The sequence below is a fragment of the Elaeis guineensis genome, chromosome 16, assembly GCF_000442705.2.
Source record: "Elaeis guineensis isolate ETL-2024a chromosome 16, EG11, whole genome shotgun sequence".
In the NCBI taxonomy this organism is placed as follows: Eukaryota; Viridiplantae; Streptophyta; class Magnoliopsida; order Arecales; family Arecaceae; genus Elaeis; species Elaeis guineensis.
This window is the reverse complement of record NC_026008.2, coordinates 35,330,518-35,342,525: the sequence shown is the minus strand read 5'-3', so window position 1 is coordinate 35,342,525 and position 12,008 is coordinate 35,330,518.

Genomic DNA, 12,008 nt, shown 5'->3' with positions numbered 1-12,008 from the left:
CGAGATTATTTTTAGCTCTATACAATACTGATCTGTGGGTCGAGGTTATCATTCAGTTCTATCAAATATTGATCTGAATATCGAGATTATAATTTAGTTTTATCAAATATCGATCTAAAGGTCAAGATTATCTTTCAGTTCTATAAAATACCGATCTAAAGGTCGAGATTATCTTTCAATTCTATCAAATACCGATCTAAAGGTCGATATTATAATTCAATTCTATCAAATACCAATCTAAAAGTCGAAGTTATCTTTCAGCTCTATAAAATACTGATCTGAAGATTGAGGTTATAATTCAGTTCTATCAAATACCAACCTGAAAGTCGAGGTTGTCTTTCAGTTCTATAAAATACCGATCTGAAGGTCGAGATTATTATTCAGCTCTATCAAATATCGATTTGAAGATCGAGGATATAATTTAATTCTATCAAATATCAATTCAAAGGTCGAGGTTATCTTTTAGTTCTATCAAATATCAATCTGAAGGTCGAGATTATCTTTCAGTTCTATCAAATATCGATTTGAAGATCGGATTATATTTCAGTTCTATAAAATATTGATCTGAAGATCAGGATTATCACTTAATTTTATTAAATATCAATCTGAAGGTCGAGGTTATCTTTTAGTTCTATGAAATATCGATCTAAAGGTCGAGGTTATCTTTAAATTCTATTAAATATAGATATGAAGGTTGAGGTTATCTTAGATTTCTATCAGATACCGACCTCAAGGTCAAGATTATATTTCAACTCACATAAATATCGATCTCACGATCGAGGCTATCTTTTAAGCTCTATAAAATACTGACCTCAAGGTTGAGGTTATACCGACCTTAGGATTGAGGTTATCCTATAAAATACCAATCTACTCGTACTTGAAATTCTAAAAATCTTCAAGAGTATTATCAATGAAAAATGCTCCAATGAGTTTATTCTTGTATATTATCTTTCAATCAATAAAAATTCAATCTCCAGATTGATAGAGTCTCGAAGGACATAAATGGAGATAAGATCTCTTCAAATTCAATCTTTGAATTGGTAAAGCCCCGAGAGGCACAAATGGAGATCAGATATCCCAAATATCGATCTATAGATTGATATTATCTTTCAGCTCATATAAATACTGCCCTCAGGGTTGAAGTTATTTTGATATTCTATCAAATACAGATCTTCAGATTAAAGTTATCTTGAAATTCTATTATTGATCTTCGGATCGAAGTTATCTTAAAATTCTATTATTGATATCTAGATCGAAGTTATCTTGAAATTCTATTATCGATCTCCGGATTGAGGCTATTTTGAAGTTCTATTAAATATCGATCTCTGGATCGAGGATATCTTTCGATCTACTCAAGATTACAAGTAGTTCACTTGAAAAATCAAATGATTCAAATTCGTCCCCTCGAACAAGCTGAGAATTTATTTCTTGGACTACTTTTATCCCAAATAAATTTTTGAGACTCAAAAATGAGGGGCAAGTGTTGTAGGGATTATCCTATCTCAGCTCATAAGAAAGCCGATCTGGATCAGAGGCTAAGTTTATATAAAGTCGATCTGAACTAGAGGCTGAGTTCATATAATGTCGATCTGAATTGAAGGCTGAGTTTATATAAAGTCGACCTGAACTAGAGATTGAGTTCATATAAAGTCGATCTGAATTGGAGGCTGAGTTTATATAAAGTCGACCTGAACCAGAGGTTGAGCTCATAAGAAAATCGATCTGAATTGAAGGCTGAATTCATATAAAGCCAATCTGAACCAGAGGTTGAGTTCATATAAAACCGACCTGAACAAGAGGTCGAGTTCATATAAGGCAGACCTGAACCAGAGGTTGAGCTCATAAGAAAGCCGATCTAAATTGGAGGCTGAGTTCATATAAAGTTGACCTGAACCAGAGGCTGAGCTCATAAAAAAGTCCATCCGAATTGGAGACTGAGTTCATATAAAGCCAACCTGAGTTAGAGGTTGAATGCCGACTTGGCTCAACCTAGCTCATCTAAACACCGACTTGAGCTACCTAAATTGACTTCTGATGAAATATTATGATCAGCCCATATAAATATCGATCTTACTCATTTCAGTTCATATAAATATCGATCTGAAACAAAGTGTTCCAGATATTCCAGACGTCCGGAGTCTCATATGATACTTGATCTCACCTCGATCTTTTATCGAGGTGAGCCATTATGTTAGGGGCAGCTGCGAGAGTTCGTCACATTCTCTACAACTAAGGCACAACTGGTCATGATCTCATATACAGTCATGCTACAACTCATCTCCAGCTGACACATACAGCTAAGTATGATCTCATTCCAGCTAATACATACAGCTATGCTCTAGCTCACTTATAGCTGGCCTCTAATGGCCTAACAAACTCCTCCAACGACCAAACAAACTCTCTAATGGCCTCATCAGTCTCTCTATAAATAGAGGGTCAGAAAATCCTCTAGGTAAGCTCCGACTCCCAAGTTCCAAATTCAAACTAGGGCTCAAACTAGAGAAAGACTTTGCGACCGGGACTCTAGCTCCCACAAAATCATAAATCCTCTAGTTCCATACAAATCATCCTACTCTCTATTCTACTTTTTTCACCTTCTATTCTCGAGGCTTGAACTGACTTAAGCATTGGAAGGTTAAGAACTGGAGGATCTCCATCTAATTTTTTGACTTGTTTTACAGGATTCTTCGAAGGAGACTTGGATTGGATAGCCACAGCCACTCTCGCATGGCTTAATCTAATCTCTCCACCTGAGATTTTGAGCCTTGCAGCAAAAGTATATATAAGATCATCTCGAAAGTGCTAATGAACAAATTGGCACCTTTGCTTCACCAGCTCATTGATGATGCTCAATCGGCTTTCATCAAGAGTAGATCTATTATGGAAAACTTCTAAAGTACCCATGAGATGCTGGCTCATTGTAAAAGATCCAGGGAGGTATTATGTGTAAACTTGACTTTGAAAGGACTTTTGATAAAAGCAATTGGGAATTTATGTTCTTTTTTCTCCAAGCTTGTGCATTTCTTTGTAGATGGGTTCTTTGCATTAGATCATTGCTCCCTTCTTCTTTCATTTCTATTCTCTTGAATAGCAAGCTAGGAAAATGGATTAAATGTAGACGAGTACGGCAAGGGGATCCACTGTTACCAACTTTGTTTATTCTTGTGGCAGATATTTTGAGCAGACTTTTAAAGCAGACATGTTCTTTTGGTTTGTTGAGAGGAATTGGGCCTGTTGGGGTAGGTTTTCGTCACTTAACCAACCTCAACCAGAGGTCTATCTCGATAAAAGCCGATCTCATCAGAAGACTGTGATCTTCAAGAAGCCTATCTCACCAGGAGACCGATCTCGTCTGAAAACTGAGGTCGGTGATAGTCCAACCTTAACATCAGTTGGATGTGGTGAGTCCAAGTTCAAGACTACATTGGCCGACCATCGATCTGTTTTTTCAGTGGCATCGACGAGAAACCGACGTCAGCTACCTATGACACCTGATACTTTAGATCGGTCATTTACCGACCCGACCTTCTAACCTTATTTGGCGAGCCTGAAACTGTTGGCATGCTGGATACTCATCTCGGACTGCTTCCAATCCTTTTCATCTTGTCCCGTTTAGTTGCCGACCTGGATATCAACGTCGATCGAACTACCGAAGGTCAAGTGAGGCTGTCATACAGTCACATCAAGCTGCATCATCCTGAGGTCATATCCTAAGCGGTTCGCTCTGCACCATGATGGGACACCACAAAGTCATTAACTATGCCACGTGCTTGCAATAAGACCCACCGCCGCGACCACCGGCACGTCGGACAAAGGCATGCCCACTAACAGGGCCATTTAAAGATGCCCCCATGCTACTCCGTATGATTGGACATTATCGAAATACATTCCCATTCTTTCGTCCTTCATCCTGCTCTCTCTATAAATGGAGGTAAGAGAAGACCTCCAGGAGGTATGCATATTCCAATACTTAGAGCCTAAAATCTCTGCCTCATCTACTCCTTCACCTCTTGAGCTAATAATTGATTTGAGAGTCAGAGTGTCTTCGTTGGAGCCATCTCCGATGCAGACTTTTCTTGCAACTCTCTCTGCTGCCACTAGATACCGTCGGCCGATCTTTCCATCTGGTCCGAGTTGATTTTGCTTCCGTTCAATACACTGTGAGCCCTCATTCTCATTCTAGGCTCTCTAGACTATGCCGTCTCTCCGACGAGCGGTCCTTCTCCACTAATTTTCTATCATTCGACACTCAAGCTCGATGATCCGACTATCCTGTCGGAAATGAGCTGCAACGGGGCCAATTGAAGCTCTTCAAGATATTAAAAGTTTGCATTTCATAGATTGCACCTAGCTCTTTTGTTTAGGGGATGAAGACAGTCTAGTGGCAGCTGAGGCTATTTTGCTTGCTTTTGAGGGTGCCAGCGGTCTTAAGATCAACTTGCACAAGAGTTCGATTGTTTGTTTGAATATGGAAGATCAGGAAGGTAAGGCCTATGCGGACTTGTTGAATTATAACAGGAGTAAGCCCTCAATTATTTATTTTGGTCTGCCTCTTCATGATAGGAAGCTACCCAAACATTGTTGGATTCCCCTTCTCGAGAGGATTGGTGCCAGACTTTCTTCATGGAAGGATAGATTCCTTTCATGGGGAGATAGATTGACCCTCGTGTTCTTTGTCCTTTCGGCTCTTCCTAGCTACTATATGTGTTTTCGAACTTCTGAAGTGGGTCGTTGCTAAGATTCACCAGACGAAGAGGGCTTTTTTGTGGAAAGAAAGGGATAAAATTAGCAATTTCCACTGTCTCGCCTCGGTATGCAGGTCTACGGAGCAAAGGGGTCTCGACATCAAAAATCTTGAGCATATTAATATTGCTTTGCCGTCCAAGTAGGCTTAGAAATTCACCATTGGCTCCCCCAAGCCTTGGTGGAGGCATGTTAAGTGGGCTTATTACTCGAGGAGAAGGCTCGGGATGCGTGTGACTCACAATTACTCTAGATTCTCTCATATTTGGGAGGATGTGAACAAGCATCTGGGTGCTTTTTGGAATTATATCTCCTTCAAGCTTGGAAATGATGATCAAATTAGATTTTGGGAGGATTGTTGGGCTCGTCCCATCCCTTTAACTTCCACGATCTTTATGAGTAAAATTCCAATGGTCTTCTTGGCTTATTTCTTGGAAGCTACAAAACTTGAGGCCTCTCACTCTAGTGCAGTCGGATCAGCTCAGATCTTCTTGGCTGGGTGATGTGCTTAGCTGGAAGCTATCTCAAGGTGGTTCATTCTCCGTGGACTCCTTATATAAATTCCTCAACAATGGGTTTAGTTTGCATTTATAATAATGTTATTTGGAAGGCTACGCTACCCTTGAAAGTGAAAGTATTGCTTTAGCGAACAAATTCACATGGTGTAAATCTAGCCAAGAAAAGGTGGAGAATCTGCTCAGGTTGTCCTTTGTGCGGTCCTAGGAAAGCGACGAACCTCCAGCATCTATTCATCGTGTTTGCAAAAAATCTTTTGAATGTGCATGAGATTAGGATGACTTGGAGAAGAAAGAAATTCTCTATCGATTTGTTAAGCTGTCGACCAACTGATCGGTACATTTTGTTTGGAAATTTAGAGAGAAAGGAATAATAGAATGTTCTTGAAGGAGGCTTATCCGGTCCACAGTTTTTCAAAAAATTCTATCTGATTTCTTTGTTTTATAGTATCAGTTACTACAAAAAAAAATAATTATTAACAGCAGCTAAATATCCGAAAAACCGTCGTTAATATTATTAGCGATGGAATACCATCGCCAATAAATCATCGAAAAAAGTTGATCGCTGAAGACCATTATTAACGACGGTGAAAAAAACTGTTGCTAATAAAGTATTAGCGGCAATAATTAGCGACGGTAAGTCCGTCGCTTATAATAATTTTTAGATTATTTTTTAAGTTAAATTTAAAAAAATTAAAAAATATATTAACGACTGCTGTAATCCATCGCTAGTAAGCTATAATCATTGCTAATAGTTAGAGGCAGATTTAGCCGTCATTAATAACAGATTTTTTTTTACAAAAAAATCAATAAATATATTTACTAAAACTTATTATAATTAAATTAACGGCCAACATATATTTGCAGACACTATAACAACTAACAATTAACTATCATCATCATAAATAAAAAATTAATATTATATAAAAGTATGAATTATCTAATTATATAAAATAATATTGTTCAAATATCAAAATTAAATATATTACATCAAAACTAAAAATAATCAACAAAGATTCTCCTTCTACTCTTGTACGAAATCTACAGAAGCAGGTGGATGAGAGTCGGATGTCCCAATAATCTGTAACGAAGAAAAATAAAATATCATTAATAATTTTAGAACTAAATTAATTAAAACTGTAAAACTAAAGTAATTGATACGCCTCAAACCTAAACTTTTACGGAGGGATATATTTTGATATACTCTTTCGATTCTCGAACGGATTATTTTTACATATTTTATTTGATGATACAAAGCTATAAACATCTCTGATTAGTCCATCAAATGGTTAGATTAAATTTTGACCCCTTGGGTATCCCCTCCCACCCGCTTGAATCCTAAATTGGCACGGAAGGATATATTTCGATATACTCCTCCGATTCTCAAATGGATTATTCCTATACATTTCATTCGATGATATAGAGCTATAGATATCTCCAGCCTATCTATTGGATGGTTAGATTGAATTTTGACTCTCTAGATACCCCCTTCCTTCTGCTTGAAGCTAAACCGACATAGAGGGATATATTTCGATATACTCTGCTGACTCTCGAATGGATTATTTCTATACATTCTATTCAATAATACAAATATATCTGTACCTTCGACCCATCTATCAGATGGGTAGATTGACTTTTGACATCCAGATCTCCTTCCTCTGACTCAAGCCTAACTATGTGAAGCTTCTAAATATAAAAATTTAAACTAAATGAAAAAAATTATTAATGCTGCTTGACTTACTTGCTGTGATGGCTATGATAATGAGCTTAGCTGATCGTGCAGATATGAATCTCGAAAAATTTCAATAACCGTCTTGCGAATGGTGCCCCGAAAGCTCTGAGGTCGCTGATAAAAAAGTCTCTGTATGACCTCTTCAACAGGTGCATCACCCCACGTCTGGATCATCAAAGTCTGAGAGGAAGATATTGAAGGCCAGTGAGCTGCTAGAGGATCGAAGCTATATTCGAACCTTATGATCCAGCTCCTATTCACCTCTTCGGTGGCCCTAAGCCATCCTTCGAGGTCAAGAAGGGGCTGAGAGGATGGATCCTTATCGTACCGCGCTACGACATACTCTACGTAATCCGTCTATACAGTTTGAAATTCATTAGAGCTATTATACGTATCAATATAAATAAAAATTTAATAAATAATATTTTAAGTTACCACGATCCGTTTGGATCTAGAATCTAAGTAATCACCAGTCCTCCTAGACTGGTGTGTAGCCTCCCATAACTGCAATTGCCCTAGTACATAACCCAACTATTGTGTCTATAATAAGTAAATAATAAAATTAAGTGAATAAATATATATATATGATCAACTAAATATGAGATTAATATAAGTTTAGAATTTTTACCAATCTATCTGCTATAACATATGTGCCAACAGAACCGTCGGTATGCTTGATCAGATCCTGTTGGATGGTCCGATTCTATCAGACCCTCTGCCATCTATCAGAGTAGTCATTACTTCTCCACTGGTCGTAGAGGACCTCTCATACGTCCCTCCATATCCAGTGATCTGTAAAAGACTTTCAATCCGATGATGACTCAAAACTGGAGAACTCAATAGCGGACTGCTTGAGATTGCCCATCCCGGAGCCTATGTGTGGCGACCTCCTCAAAAGTCCAATGACCAACCTTCTCATCCTGAGGAGTCTCAAATCGGTAGTATTTCTGTAATTAAAAGTAAGCATGTATTAATAAATAAAATATAAACATACTACGAATTTAAAAATTAAACATCTTTAACTTATCAGGAATATCTCCCACATAGCATCACGAACCCTCGACGACCAACTGGAGAACTCATTCACCGACCTCGGCATCAATCATCAGATGATCCCGATAACCACACGAGACACCTTAAGCTCCCTAAATATCCTGTAAAATTGATTTTAAACAATAAATATTGATTCTAAAATAGCTAAACTTTAAACATATTCCTTGAAGATTTAGTACTTGCGAGCAGTTCTGAATGTAGATGAGCTCTCTATCCTTCGATCAAGTAGGAAGTGTCGCAAGCTAGATGAATCCTTTACCACGATGCTGAGGCTGAGAGCTGGCCGCTGCTTCGTGTGACTGTAGGGTTAATGATGACCCCACATCATCCGAATCTAAGAATAGCAAAACATCATAAAAAATATTATATTAGATAATAAAAAATAAAATAATCTAAAAGAGAATTTCTAAAGTGTTAGAGTTTATCGAGTGGTGTGGGTACCATAGAACCATACAAGCTGGCCCTACGAGAGCTCTCTCCTCGAGAGCTCTATCCTCGACTAGCATAGCTTCATCCTCTATAAGTAGTCATCCTGTAATCTTTGAAAATAAAAATAAATAGATTTGTGAATTAATTTTATAATTTTGGCAAGCAATGTAAGAATTGAAATGATATAAGGTAAGTATGAAAAGCAAATAAAATAAGCACACTATAAAGACAAAAAAAACTAGCCATTATGCTGTCCCTGAGCTTGGGGTTGACTCTAATTTCTCAGAGATCGACTCCATCTGCTCAGGGGTCACCCAAGACAGCCGACTCACACATTGCGTATCGATGGATCAAATCGGGGCATCTGCGAAGGTGGCACCTCCTACCACCCCAGTAGAGCATCCAGGCAAATCTCATCCTAGGGGTTCTAAAGTATCAAGTAGTATTACAAATGAGGATAGCCAGGATGCGCGTTCCATGCACAAATTAAATACAAACATCATTAATTTAAATAAACATCATAAATTTAAATTCAAACATCAAAAATTGAAAGAGGAGGGAACATCGTGTGGTAATAGCTCCATCACCATCATTGTCATTGCTAATACTCATCAGGGGATGGGAAGATGAGGAGGGAACGACAATGGAGGATGGCGAGGGCATGGGGACAGGGGATCTTGCAGGGGAAGGCGGTGCAGGGACTGGGGTATGGGGATGGAAACTTCGATAGGGTTTCGGTGACACGACGGGGGTAGAAGGAGGAGGTGGGGGAGGAAGGGGGAGGCGGGGCCATGGGGATGGTGAATCCGATGCAGAGACTGGGGCACAGGGATGGGGGCTCCAATAGGGTTCCGGTGGTATGATGAAGGAAGAAGGGGGGAGGCAAGGAAGAAGAGGAAGGTGGGGGTATGGGGACGATGGATCCAGCCCAAGGATTGGGGCATGGAGACAGGGGCTTCGGCAAGGTTCTGACGGTTTGGCAAGGGGAGGAGGAGCGGAGGTGGGAGAAGAAAGAGGGAGGTGGGTTCGCGACGGAAAATAATCGATCAGAAATAAAAGGTTTTAAGGTATTGCATTAGCGACGACGAAAGTAGCAACGACGAAAGTTGCATCGCTAAAGCCGTTATTAATAACTTATTAAACTTAAAATAATTAAAATAAATAAATAATTAAAATTTAAGAGTTATAGCGATGGCATATAACAAAACTCTCCATTGCTAATGGATCTTCAACTTTTTAACGACATTTTTCTTTTCCGTCGTAATAATTCATCAGTAAATATCACTATTAGCGATGGCTAAGAAGCCGTCACTAATAAAGAATATTCTTGTAGTGAGTTGCCGACTACAACTCTTTATCGAAAGTTTTGAAGAGTTTGGTACCTCCTTCAGCAACTACTAAAGTTGGAAACAATGAATGAAGACTTCTCTATGAGCCATTTGATGTTGTCGGAGTGTGGTTCCTGATGTCTTTTCTCTATCTTTTCCTCTAGTTTGTTGTTGTCTCTCGCACTGTTTTCTATATTTTATTTTTGCTTTTCTCCATCATTTCTTTTCTCCTTCACTCTTCTCCCTTTCCCTCCATTTTGTTGTTATCTCTCCCACTGTTTCTCCATCATTTCTTTTCTCTTTCACTCTTCTCCCTTTCCCTCCATTTTATTGTTGTCTCTCCCACTGTTTCCTATGTTTTGTTTCTTCTTTTCTCCACTATTTCTTTTCTCTTCCACTGATATAATCTTCTCCCTTTCCCTTTATTTTGTTATTTTCCTTTTTGGATAAGAAAAATGGGGTGAGGGGGGGCTCAGCGGCATAGCAACCCCCTCTGGGTATGACCATGAGGTCCCTCACCTCACTGAGTGAATATTCGATGCAAGGAGCAATAAGCGCGATCCCCTCCCTACCACGCCCAAGGGAAGACCTTGAGTCAGATGAGTACGTCACCCCCAACCCCACCTCAATACATAGTGAACTAAAAACCGCATCTGCCCCCACCTATATAGGCATCAGGGATAAATCTTCTTATTTAATCGACTGCACATGGCCTCGAGTTTGTGACGCATGGAATAGATGCCAAGGCCCATTTCGCACGGGCTACCACTGTGATGGTCTATTTTGTTGTTTTCTCTCTCACTATTTTCTATGTTTCATTTCTACTTTTTTCATCGTTTCTTTTCTCTTTCACTCTATCTTGTTTTCCTCTATCTTATTTTTTTGGTTTTGCTCTTTATTCATTTTAGACTATCAATAAAGGCCGACGGTCGTCTTGCTTCCCCTTCTACTCAAAATAAATAAATAAACAAACAAAAGTCGATAACCTTATCTAACAATAGATCTACGTATGTTTGGATCAATACTATTTACTCTCATTCTTGAGACCAAACTTTTCTCTTATAAACAAAAATATGGATGATGAATTTTGTCAATATATATGTTGCAATTTTAGCTAAGGTGATAAATAGATATTCTATTGTTGAATGCATTTTAGGCTATAATCCACATTAAAGTTTCAGTCAAGCTCTCTCTATGAATAAACAAAGTCAATATTAATTGGCTTCTAAAGATCTTCCTACTTCCTTCGCATTGCATTTTGCATAATTCAAGCTCCGCTACAACATCCTGTGAGATACTAAGATAAGATACAATCCCATGTATTGTGATAAGACTGTCCTACTATCATTCCTATTCATATATTTTGAGACATCCCTTTCTATCTTAAGTATCAAGATGAAAGACGGGATGATGATGTGTCTTATTCTATAAAAAAAATAGGATAGTCTCATCTCATAAAATTTAAAATCTTGATCACACCCCATTTAATGACACAATTTGTATGTGTTTTTTTTTGGCACGCTTAGAATTATATAAGACTTCAAACCACCAATATGAACAACAATCCAATCATCAAGAATCATATTTTTTAATTCAAGCCCCATAGTTAGCATTGAATTGGGACATGATTACGTAGAAGACAAACGATAAGCCGACCGTCCTTTGAACAGGTAAAAGCTAAGAGAAATTTCATAAAAAATTTTGAAGCAAATTCAAAATTTTCAATAAATAGAAAAAAAGAATAATATAGATGTAGATTTTGGAGCCACTCTTTTTAGCAACCCAAGAAGTTAAGTTGATATAAGGTCAAAGATCCAATTTCTTGTCCAAATTTGGAAAAACTTTATACCTTGGTTGGGAGGGAAGAATAGGAGAGAAAAGAAAAGAATGGGAGAGAAAATGTTAACTTTTTTTGTTTGAAAGTTTTATTATAAAAGAAAGAGAAAGAAAATAAGAGAAATGGAGGGAATATAAATCCTCTCAAATCTGTAATTTTTTTCTTCTCCAAATTGAATGGAATTGGAGAAAAAAAAAAAGAAAGTTAGTGAATCTTTTATAATTTTTATTTTATCTCTTTAATAATGAAGATCAAAATTAATATCATATTTCAATTCTAAGACTTATTTCAAGCCTCCCATTCAAGTCTTCCATCTGATTGAACTCCTGTGGAATGGAAAAAAAAAATCAATGAAAACAAAAGGAAAAATG